Source organism: Rattus norvegicus, chromosome 16 (assembly GCF_021556685.1).
Source record: "Rattus norvegicus strain SHRSP/BbbUtx chromosome 16, alternate assembly SHRSP_T2T, whole genome shotgun sequence".
NCBI classification, from domain to species: domain Eukaryota; kingdom Metazoa; phylum Chordata; class Mammalia; order Rodentia; family Muridae; genus Rattus; species Rattus norvegicus.
In genome coordinates this window covers 65,939,574-65,951,624 of record NC_141549.1, presented here as the reverse complement: position 1 = coordinate 65,951,624, position 12,051 = coordinate 65,939,574, and the positions used below count along the sequence as shown (strand labels likewise).

At 45.0% G+C, this 12,051-nt stretch overlaps 1 protein-coding gene; it reads right to left on the bottom strand.

Moving 5' to 3' along the window:
- The window catches only part of Erich1 (glutamate-rich 1), a gene marked incomplete at its 5' end in the record, with an annotated part of 52,793,804 nt that overhangs the window by 17,712,739 nt on the left and 35,069,014 nt on the right, over positions 1-12,051 (bottom strand).

Here is a 12,051-nt window from a genome sequence, read left to right as displayed (position 1 = left end):
TCACAGTGAGATAGGTTGGATGTCTAGAGCTAGCTAATTCTGTGGTACCCACAGCTGCCTGACATTACAGAACTCCCGAGGGCTTTTAACAAGCCGTTCCAAGGTTTCTGGGGCCTCGGCTTGCTTACCTGAGACCATCATTGCCACCGGGCAGGGTGAGCCCATTCTTTTTCTCAGACTGTTGGTTGCCACAAGCTTTGCTGTGTCAGGTCCATTTTGGTCATAAGCTTGATATACCCAAGAAGAGTGAACCTCACTTGGGGACTTGCCTCCATGGGACTGGCCTGTGGCCATACCTGTGAGGTTATTTTCCTGGTTACTAACATGTAGGAGGGACTAGTCCACTGTGAGCACTGCCATTCCTAGCCAGGAGGCCTGGGCTGTATAAGAAAGGCAGCTGGATGTGAGGCTGAAGGCAAGCCAGTCAGCAGTGTCCCTCTAGGATTTCTGCTTCAGTTCCTACTCCAGGTTCCTGCCTCAAACTCCTGCTCTGCCTTCTCTTGATGATGGATTAAAACCTATAAGCCAGATATACCTGTTTCTCCCCAAGTTGGTATTGGTCAGTGCTTTATCATCTTAACAGAAAGCACACTAGAACATTCAGACCTTATTTTCTGGGGCCAGTTCAACTATAGTTTTTTTTCAATTTATTATTCTCTGTAGAGTGTGCACTGGCTTCTTTCATTCACCTTTAAATGACGCTTCTTGCTCTATCCATTTGGAAGTGGCTGGTGCAGTCAGATCACTTGGTCTTGAGCCAATCTGCAGAGCAGAGTTCTGAAGCACAGTTACAGGAGACACAGCGGTTCTTATGCTCCCCTGGTGTCCTGGCTGGTTTCGTGTGTCAACTTGACAAAACTGAAGTTATCACAGAGAAAGGAGCCTCAGTTGAGGAAATGCCTCCATGAGAGCCAGCTGTAAGGCATTGTCTCAGCTAGTGATCAAGTGGGGGGAGGACCCAGCCCATTGCAGGTGGTGCGGTCTCTGAGCTGGTGGTCCTGGGTTCTATAAGAAAGCAGGCTGAGCAAGCCAGGGAATGCAAGCCAGTACCATTCCTCCATGGCCTCTGCATCAGCTCCTGCTTCCTGACCTGCTTGAGTTCCAGTCCTGACTTCCTTTGGTGATGAACAGCAATGTGAATGTGTAAGCTGAATAAACCCTTTCCTCCCCAGCTTGCTTCTTGGTTATGATGTTTGTGCAGGTATAGGAGCCCTGACGAAGACACCAGGGGGAACCAGAAATGTTAAACACGCAAGGTTGTCTCTTCAAAGGAGATGTACAACCTGTTTTCTGCCCAGAAGGCTGGGAGCAGAGGTGATTTACAGCCCGTTGACCTTTGTGCCTTCTCTGTGACTGAGACATCCAGCTAACCAGGTCATCCCCCAGGCCCTCAAGATGTTCATGTATGAATCTGTAGAACCCATCTGTCTTAGTTTGGGTTTTAGACCTGTGAAGAGACATTATGACCACGGCAGTGCTTATAAAGGAAAATATTTAATTGGGGCTGGCTTATAGTTTTAGTCCCATTAACATCATGGTGGGAAGCATGGCAGATATGGTGTTGGAGGAACTGAGAGTTCTACATCTTGATCTGCAGGCAGCAGGAGACTGTGCCACACTTGGAGAAGCTTGAACATAGGGAACCTCAAAGCCCACCCCCATAGTGACACACTTCCTCCAACAAGGCCATACCTCCTACTATTGCCACTCCCTATGGGCCAAGCATTCAAACACATGAGTTATGGGGACCACACCATGACACCATCTTTGTGGAAGATGTTATGTGTATTTTACCAAGAGTTTCAGTGTAATCGCTACTTACATAATTTATCGTGTATACGGGGTTGAGTTCATTATCACCAGGAAACTTTTTTCCAAGTTGTGCTGTGCTTAAATATGCCAGTAATAAACTACCCGTTGTCTGACTCTTGGAGTCTGACCCAAAGTAGCTGGTGGGCCACTGAATAGTGCTGAACCAGACTTCCTTCTTGCCCCATGCTGATCAGCACCGTCTTGGCCATGGTGTTTTTAGAGATCCCCATACACCATGGTTAGTTTCCAGTTGCTGCCTCTGCCAAACTGCCACGGCCAAGCAGGAAAAGTCCATCATTATATATGAAGCATAAGTCTCTACTGCGAAACAATAGTGGCAAACGCTAGCTCACACACATCAAACTGCTGAATGTGCGGCCTTGGGCTAAGCCATTTGGAAGGAAACGTCTCACTGTCCTCATGAAGCCCTGACTTAACAGGAATTATAAATGATGAAGAAAACATGGATAAACTACAAGTGCTTTACCCAAGCTCACATAGATAGATCATAGACACAGGACTGGAGCTCTGGTTGGGATTGCTGGATCCTGGACTTGAGAATGCCTACAGGATCTTGTGGCTTGCCTGTGCCAAATTCTATGGAGACAGTACAAATGCTGGAGAGTCCGTGGAGAGTGTTAGGATAAAGAAGTGGGAGAGGGAGGGAGTGGCAGTGGTACCTCAAAGAGACAGCAGAAGACAAAAGAGCTTGCTGAAACCTAAGATGGATCCCTGTCTCCATGACACTTAGGATAAAATTACAGGGTGAGCCACACCTTGGGCACACAGGATGTGACAGAGTTGTCACGTGACATACGCTTATGAGATTTGGGTTGTTAATTCTTCATCTTCTTCTGACCCAGAAATCAAGAACCCCATCTTGGATCCCAGTACCCCTTTCCCATCCCATCACGGTCTCTATCCTAGTCTCTCTTCGTGCCTGAACCCACAGTCCAACGCTGCCTTCGTCCTTTCATGAGTTCAGGGGTCTGAACCGAAAATCACCTACCATCGCTTTCCGTTTGCTCGAGTGGGTGAGAGAGAAATGTTTTATTTCTACCACATGGGAGGACAAAAATAACTCTAGAATATGCTGCTTGTTAAAAAAGCATGAACATTTAGCATCTGAATACTCACCAAAGGAGCCCCAGGGAAGAAATGAACAGAGAAGTGTGACATAAGTACAACGACTGTCCTAGCGTCTTGGTATCCCGGAAGCTTATTTAACACTGGAAATTTTTAAAAGGCCCCCAGGGGCTAGAAGAATAAATATGAAAAACAGACCCAGAATGGATTACACACACACACACACACACACACACACACACACACACACACACGCACACACACATACATGCACATACGCACATACACATATACACATGCATCACATTCACACACATACACACATGCACACATGCACACACAAGTGCATTCACATACACATGCACACTCACATACATGCACACACACATATACACATATACACATGCACTTCCATACACACATGCACACACATATAAACACACATACACCCACATATACCCACATACACCCAGGTAAACCCACATACCCAAACACACACATACACATACACATACGCAAACACACACACACACATGCAAAAACACACTCTCACATGCACAAACACACTCACATGCACAAACACACTCACATGCACACACACACACACACACACACACACACACACACACACCCCTACACCTCTACTTCAGTTTAATTTGGAGGCAATGCATTGCTAATGCACGCCAGCTGAAGCTCTCCCTTCAGCATTGACACTCACCACCTGAGTAGATTTCACGGGCCATTGCTAGTCTTACCAAGTTCTCTGTGATCATCTCACATGAGCGACCATAACGAAAGAATTGATAGTTGGACATTTTTTGGTGCTAGAATCCGGTTACCATAGAAAGTCAGTCTCACATGTACATGATCTCAGGAATGTTAACCATGGCTCATTTTTACCCCATCCTCTCCCCCGGGGTAGCAGAGCTCTCTGCTTGAGAGGCCTGAGAGAAGAGGCTCTCCTGATACAGACAGCTCATGCCCTGTATTGAACAAAACCAAAAACACAAAAGCAAAAAGCAACCCCCCCCAAAGCCCTGATCCATCCACACAAAGAATGGGAACCAGCCAAGTGTTTCCACGTAAGTAGATAGGTTAATTTATCAGCCAGGGAATTCAAATGGACAGGACATTCATGTATTAAAGGCTCACCTGGTAAAATGGAATACTGAATGAACATTTTTGCCTTATCAAAGCTACAGGCTTATCCTGCCCCAGGCACCTGTGTATGTATTACTCTGATTGTGCTGGTCCTCTTTGCTGAGAATGTGGGGCATGCAGCCTGGAGTCCTTGTTCATGCTATGTGAACCCTCTACCATTGAACTGTATCCACAGCCCTTCCTTTTTTTTTTTTTCCCTTAATGCATTTGAAGGAATTAAAATGTACTGTGTAAAATGCACCATATTGGTATATTGATTATTTCAAGCTGAAATCATGCCGTTGCTCCATGAGTCCTGTTTTTTTTTCTGAATAGAATAGAGACATCATGTCCTCATGCCTCACCCTTCATTTGCTTGTGAAGATCCCCGCGTGTGCATTTAATAAAACGTTTATGCTTTCCTACCATTAATCACGTCTCTTATTAATTGGCTTCTGTCGTCTACACAAAGAGCCCGCATAAAAGCTGTGCGGGAGAAGTGGGGTGGGGCTCACTGTCTCCCTTATGATGTCTACTCCTCTTTCAGTAAAATAAACTGTCTTCCATGGGAAGCTTCACTCCACACTCCCTGTGAGGTCATCTGGTAATTACTGACTACCCTCAGAGGCTGCCTCGTATTGTGTAAAATTTAGTTCAGCATCTCCTCTACTCCTCTCTGGATTCTGGCTGTTTGAGAGCAAGACTGAATTTCACTGTGCCTATCCTGCATGGGAGACTCTTCCTGGATGGCATGAGCCCCTCTGTAGACGCTTGTTGAACAAATAATCAAAAATAGCGACTGACCTCCCTACCTCTGTGTCATTTATACAATGGTAATAGGAAATCTTCTTTTCTCCTATAGAGGTTTGTTATCAATCTAAAGATACCCAAACATTAAACAAGTACGTCCTGTTACAGTCACTGCCAGAGTTAGCCCGTGAGTCCTGCTACTTAGAGTGGATGTGACCTTCTTATGAAACTGAAACAACAGACTTCATTTTGCCAATGGGATTTGGAATAGGACTGAACCACGCGGTGCAAACTAAGGAGTTGAAGTGAACGATAGATTCGCACCTACACTTGGAGCCTTCAAAAGGAAGAGTCAGTGCATTGGAACTCTTCTTAGCATTATTTTAAAGGGTGCTTGAGCCCACTCACCTGAGCTCAGGTTGCCTCCTCATCTCTGCCACCATCCACTGGGCCCATCTCCTGGTTCTATTGTTGTAGACTTCATTGTCCCGACACCCGACGTCAGTTCAAAATTCCCCTCCTCAAGATGAAAGCTTTGAACTCCTGAATTAAAACTTCACTTGGTAAAAACAAAAGCCAAGAAAGGCAGAGAATTTTCAGCGAGGAAGAAACACTGGGAGCTAGAGTTTCCAATTGGCAGAGAATATAAATACACTAAATGTCATTTCCCAACCCAACACACTGTTGGGATCCAGCTAAGAGTTCAGAAATAATCCCAGCTTCCTGCTCTGCTTTTTTCCCCTGATTCACAGAGGAGATGGAGGTGCGTGTATTCATACCTTAAGGTTTATGCTGTCTGCCCAAATCCTGCATGGGAATGGAACCCTGCCACATTAGGCAGGGCTCTCGAGGGGAATAGAAGGGATAGGATGGGTATGTGTTGGAAAGGGATGTGCTAGACTGGCTTACATGGTGGAATCTGAATAGTCCAACAATAGCTGGCTGTACATTGGAGAGGCTGAGAACTGCTGCCCTGTTCACAAAGCTGGATGCTTCAGTTAAAAGCCCAGTGTGGTGCTAAATGTCTGGAAGATTCCTGGAAGTCACTGGGCTCATACTGGAAGTCAAAGGGGCTGGAGTCTGGTGCCAGTGAAGAATGATGTTAGTAGCAACAGGACTGCCACCCACCACCACCACCACCACAAATATCACCACCTCCAATATCACCAAGACCAATATTACCACTCTGACCCCCTTCCTCCACCTGCAACCACCACCACCATCACCATCACCACCACCATCACCAATACCAACACTGCCAATATCACCACCACCTATGACCACCACTAACAGGAATAGATAATACCATTAGCAAGAGGCAAAGATAGACGAGCAAAAATGCCCCTCTCTGTTTATGAGTCACCTGTTGGAGGGTACCACCCACTCTGAGGGAGAGTCCTTCTGTTGATCCTTCCTGGAAATTCAATCACAGATCCATGCAGAGGTGTGTCTCTTAGTTGATTCCAGATTCTATATAGTTGATACCTCAAGATTAACCACATTTCAATGATCTATTGTGTTCCTGAATTGCATGTTCCTAGGTACGATCCCCTTAGGTAGGCAGAGTTAGAAGTATGTAGCCCCTAAGTTTTGAGGTCTGGAGTAGGAAGTTCTGGTTACCTACCCTTATGTCCTGTTGGCTTTCTGCTTGAATTCCCTTCTCTTAACCTTGCCTTGATTGTGGAATCAACTCAGAGGCACTTGGCACATCCACCCTAACCCTCTTAAGATGACTTTAGCATTCTTCTTGTCCTAGAAATCTAGATGTGACCCTGTCTCTTTCTCCGCTGCCAGAAGTCCTGTTTCAAAGAGAGTGGACTTCCTTCGTGCCAAACCGCCACCACACTCCTGGTTTCTCACTGTCTAGAAGTTTCTACTGCATGGAGAACTGTTAATGATCTGAAGGGTATCCAAATTGTCACATCACTGTGACACTGTGATTGGGTTTGGGGCCAACTTTCTCAGGGCTGAGATGCCCCAGTGAATCAGAACTTAGGGCAGCCTATGAAATTCTATTTTCTGCTTTTGTCACACCAGCAAACCTCAGTTGTGTCTGAGGGAGTTGAGGCAGTAGTTCTCAGAGCTGAGAGAGATCGCCTAAATGATGTCTGACCGTGTGCATTTCACCTGTCTCAGTGAGTTATCCCCTCCCCCCACCACACATACCATTTTTAATGGTCACCATGGAGAAGCTACTCCTGCCCCTCCCCATTCCCCTTTCTCTCCTGCTCCTCCCTCCCCTTTCCCCACCCACTCCTGTTTCATTCTTTTGTTTCCTAGTTCTCATTTTGCTCAAGTTGTTGCAAAGGAAGGACAAAGAAATCTGCTGCTCAACCGTAAAAATGTCCAGACATGACATCAAAACCCAGCTGGATGGCCCTTTCTCAGCCAAGCTCGATTCTTATGCTTCCTTTATAGTCCCAAACAAATGATCCGTCTGAACAAAGACTAAGAATCCAGTGCGCTGGAGGGAAATAGGAGACGGCATCTTACCACAACACCAAAGCCAGGCACAATTTGCCCGATGGAATAACGGTGGTGGATGGTGTAGGGTGCGTGATCCTAAAAAAAGCAAGCAGACAAATGGGACCACCAAGCTCGGGAGACTGATCTGGTTTTGTTTGTTTTGTGTGTGAGAGGAGATGTTGAAGGAAGCACAGACAGTATCTGTGGAGAATGAGAAGGCGATTTATGGTGCGTCCCCCATCCCCCATCACTTGCATTCTGGGAGTTTGGTGTGCAGTTGCACCCCCCTGGGTTACAGTTGATATGCCGCCAGTCTCTACAGAGGTGGCTCCCTGGAGAAATTTCGAAACCTTTAGTGACAAGGATGTCATTCACAATGCGCTGCCTTTTGTGGGAGCCTCACACGGAATCTATGTATTTCACAGTTTTTATTTGTTTGCCTTTTTTTTTTTTTAAAGTTTGGCCAAAGAAAGAACAAGGCACACCTCTTCTTGCAAGATTATAAAACTAATATACATAAGTAGAAAAGATAAGGTCAAACTTCCTAGACTTGAGAGCAAACACCAACCATGTGCGCCATAGTTTTCTCATGAAAAGCAAAAATGGCAGCGATGACCTCCACCATCTCCAAGTTCAGTCCTCACCTCCCTAAAGTCTTAGGCTCTCCCGTTGTAGGCTTTTCTTATTTTTACCCTCAGAAGGGGCTGCCGAATGGGAAAGGAAGTTCACACAGGGGCTTCCTTCAGAGAGCTCCTCCTTGGAAGAAAGCTGCAGATGGCTTCGGTTGGTTTCTGGCTTAACCCACTTCCCCCGAGGTGCCATGGCGATAAAATGGGCGGATGGGGTGCCACATAAGGAAAACTGGGCTTAGCAGAGGTTTCCATGCTAACAGCAGCCAGGGAGCAAAGAGGAGGGTCAGAGTCAGTCGCATAGAGTATCCAAGGCTGAGAAACCCAGGTCAGGTGTACACGTCAACAGAACCTAGCACTCCTAAAGAATGTGGCGGGAGGCGGGGGAGTGGGAGTGGGGTGGGGGGAGCAGGGTCAGCTCAGCTGGCAAGAACTGAAGGCTCTCATGAGAGAGGAGGCTGGCTGGGTACCAAGGACCAGGCTGAGACATTAAACAGCTTGGCAATGGCTCCGATGAGGTGGGCAGTGTGCTGACCATGATAGCTGCCCCATTTCTTTGGGAGACAACCCACATCGCCAGGTCTTCTCTGAGAGTTGGCAGGAGATATATGGAATACAGCCAAAAGAGGAGTGGAGGGGGCAGTGGATTCTTCTCTAGGTCCAGCTGATTTTCAGCTATCGGAAGAAACATGTCTGATGTCTCCCAGTTGACCCTGAGCTGCCTAGTACATCGACCCACGAGCTGGTGGCATCAGTCGCTCTATCTCTCAGCCACCCTAGTTTCCAAACAAACCTACCACATCCCTTCCACCACCCAGAGTGTTTGCGCCATGCGTTCCAACTTTTGGGCTCTGTCCAACATATTATAGTAATTCATAATTTGCCTATGAAATTAATTACTCACTTACTTTACAATTGGCCATCGTTTCTCAGTCATCAGCTGGCTAACTTGGGGATTCTTGCACAGTGAGAAAATCGAACGCACAAATTGTTTGCAGGGGTCATAAAACGGTATAGATCATGAGCCTGGCGATGGAGAAAGCCAGCCACCCACGGGTAAACGTGCTGTGCTCTTGAGAACAGCTAGAAGATCCCCTGATAGAAAAGTACCCGAGTGGGAGAGAAGGCAGAAATTCAGCCATTCATTTCTGAAGTTCAGCTCCAGAGAGAAAGCTCAACTGGGCCATCTCACTGCCTGCCTCAACTTCCCCATGCAGTTTCTGCTGGGTGTTTGCAAACCTCGATCTGTTGCTGTCTATTTGGAAACCTACCTGAGATGACACTGCTTTGCCTGAGACTCCTTGCATTGGAACTCAGCTGACTGCCTCAGTAGGGCCTCCTCAGTAGATTTCTACTCGGTGTTTTAAGCACTGGATTTAATGGTTTTCCTTCCTTCCTTCCTTCCTTCCTTCCTTCCTTCCTCCCTCCCTTCCTTCCTTCCTTCCTTTTTTCTTTCTCTCTCTTCCTTTCTTTCTCTTTCTTCCTCCCTCCCTCTCTCTCTAACATCTATTATCTATCTGTCATCTATCTCTCATTATATCTATCTATTTTATCTACCATTTATCTATCATCTACCTATAATTTATCTCTTAGTATTTATTCTTTTACTTAGGGTTGGTGTATACTTAATAAACTCACTCACTCAAAGCTAAACAAGTGGCTTAGATAGCTCATTCTCCAAATCGTACAGACACTGGTTGTTATTTTGAAAGGGTGGCATCTGACATATCTCTCTATATAACAGGTAAGGCAGAAACAGCATCAAAATCATGATCCCCAAGTTATAATTTTTCATTTCTTTCTTTCTTTTTCTTCATGTGTATGCACACGCATGCGTGTGTGTATGCAAGTGTGTGTGCATGTATGTACATATAGGTATGAAAGTCAGAAGACAGTCTTCGGTGTTAATCATTAGGCTGATTAGCCAGTAAACTCTAGGAACCTGCCTATCTCCATTCCCTCAATGCTGGGCTTACAAGCAGGTGACACTATACTGGAGTTTTTTCTTTTTTAAACTGTAGATTCTGGAAATTCGTCTTGAGCCTTCTCATTTGCAAGGAAAGCATTTTGCTGAATGAGCTGTTTCCAAACCCCATCTCTCCATTAACAAATACTATAAACCTTATTGTTTATAATTTCTGCCATTTGTTTATTTGGAAATGTCTTAAACCCCTAGAGGGAGGAGTTTAAAAAAAAGAGAGAGAACTCAATGTTTTCTTAACTCCCCCTTTCCCCAAATGCAACATTTTACTCCAAAATATTTCAATAAGTATCTCCTACATGAATATGATGTGCTGTATTCTCCCACATAAATACAGGGTGCATGTGTAGCTGCGAATGTATTGTGCACCTGTGTGTAGTAGAAAGACAAAGCCTCTGAACTATTTTGGAGTAAGTTGTCAACACAAGGCCCCAGGATTCCTGATAATTCAGTGTAGGTTTCCTACATATGGCGGTATTCTCTGTAGAAGCCCACTGTAACTGTCATCACGAGGTAATTAAGACTGATATGTAAACACTGAACAAAAACAATGATACACAAACACTGCTCAGACGTCAGGTGGCCGTGCTCTGTGCTTCGAGGCAAAGAGATGTATCCGTAACCTGAGCTATGCCTTCGGATTCCGTCAGTCTCCCGCTCCTTTGACCTTCATGACGTTGACCCCAGAGACTAGTTAGGGTCATTCTGGGGAGTATTCCTGGTGGTATTGTCTTCGAGGGGAGCTTCACATAGTGCTTTTTGGCAAGAAAATAGAGAAGTGATTCTGAACTGTCCTTGGGTTCTGTCTGGGAAGTAGTTTATTGCATTAGAGATCATATACTTTGGTTATCTGATTAGCATGGTATCTGTCATCTTTTCTAGTTAATAATAGTTAACTAGCTATTAATTAATTAATTGGTGCTGAGGGTTGAGCTCAGGGTTATGTGCACACTGTTAGGTAAATGACATCTCAAGCTTTGGCTTCTCAAGTTTATTTAAAATGTTTTATTTGCATATTGCTTGCATCACTGTAGGCACTGTGTGTCTTCCTGCTGTCTGTGGAAGCCAGAAGAGGATATCAGATCCACTTGACCTGTAGTTTCAGCCTAAGACTGAAATTCTGTAACTTCTTGGGAGAAAATAGTGAGTACACTTGAAGATATGGACACAGGATGTTCTCAATTGGCTTGTGGTCACTCAAAAAATAAGGCCGGTAAAACAACAAATGGAATCTTATGAAATTTAAAATGCTGTACAGCAAGGAAACAGTAAATTGAATGAAAAGGCAGCCTACAGAATGGAAGAGAACTCTTTACCAGCTCTACATCTGACAGAGGATTAGTATCTAGAATATACAAAGAACTTAAGAAACAATTCAATGAAACAATCAAATACACACACACACACACACACACACACACACACACACACACACTGTGGGTCTAAATAGAGTTCTCAAAACAAAATGCAAATGGCTAATGACTATTTTATAAAAAGTGTCTAACACTAGCCACCAGGGAAGTACAAATGAAAGCTACTTTGAGATTCCATCTCTCTCATTCAGAATGGCTGTCACTATCATGAAAACAAATGACAGTGGCTTCTGCTGTGGATGTGAGGGAAAGGGATCCCTATGTGTTGTGGGTAAGAGTGCAAACTGGTACAGCCATTGTGGAGATAGGTCTGGATCCCTCAAAAATATAGCAATCAGTCTCCCACTTGACACCCGATACCACTCGTTGGCATATATGAGTAGCCATGTAAAGGGCTCCACCTCCATCTACAGACCTCCACTCACCCATATCCGCTGCTGTTCTATTCATGATAGCCAGGGGATGGAAACAGCCTAGATATCCACCACTAATTAATGGATAATCAAAGTGTGGTACCTATAGACAATAGAATTTTATTCAGCTATAAATAAAAATGAAATTTAAAACGAAGTGGAAAATAATGTCACGATAACCCAGAGAGACAAACACCACGTATCCTTTCTCATAGAAGGATCTCAGCTTTCAAATTTTAGAGTTGTATTTTTAACTGACAGCATCTGTAGAGGTCAGAGAGCCAGAGAAAGCCCATGAGGTCAGAGAGGAAAAAACCTTCATGGGGGAGGGGATGACAGAATTGAACCAGTGTGATATAAAGGAAGCAGGGAGGGATATTTTGGGTTAAAGGTTTAAGCAT